Genomic DNA, 611 nt, shown 5'->3' on the forward strand with positions numbered 1-611 from the left:
TCTTTGTGTGGTTATTTGATGGAATTGCCAAGTCCAGAATTCAAATATAGAAATAATTTTTATTTGCACAGGACTGAATTCAAAATAGAAACATCTAAAATATTGATTGGGATAAATTACATCCTTTCATATAGATACGTACAATAAGTGAGCTCATGAATTCCTGATTCCAATGATGACTACATTTTTGATGCTTTGTGCTACAGCATGCCTTTATAAGAAACCCCCTCACACACCATCGCTGCCACCGCTTTGAAGACAGGGCCAAGTCAAGTCATGGCCCTGTGGAGAGAGGTGGGTCCACCCTGCCTTTAGGGAGGGGCAGCTCTGCATATGATCAATGACTTGGCTTGGTCTCACGGTTGTGAACCATGATTTATACATGAAGGCTTTCATTTACATGTTTCAGAGAATCTGTATCCTGTAACGGTTCCTGCAAGATGTTGTTCCACAGTTTTTTCTCGTCACACAAGTTTGGAGATCGCAGATTCCAATTACTGTCACACTCATGAAGATGAGTCCTCACACGATGTGCTTTTCACCCTCCTTAGAAGAACTTTCTGGGAGAACATTTTAACACAGGTATGGGGAGAAATAAGTCAAAGCTGTTA

Source organism: Fistularia commersonii, chromosome 27 (genome assembly GCF_037954325.1).
Source record: "Fistularia commersonii isolate RoL2024-O1a breed Wild chromosome 27, RoL_Fcom_v1.0, whole genome shotgun sequence".
Lineage (NCBI taxonomy): Eukaryota > Metazoa > Chordata > Actinopteri > Syngnathiformes > Fistulariidae > Fistularia > Fistularia commersonii.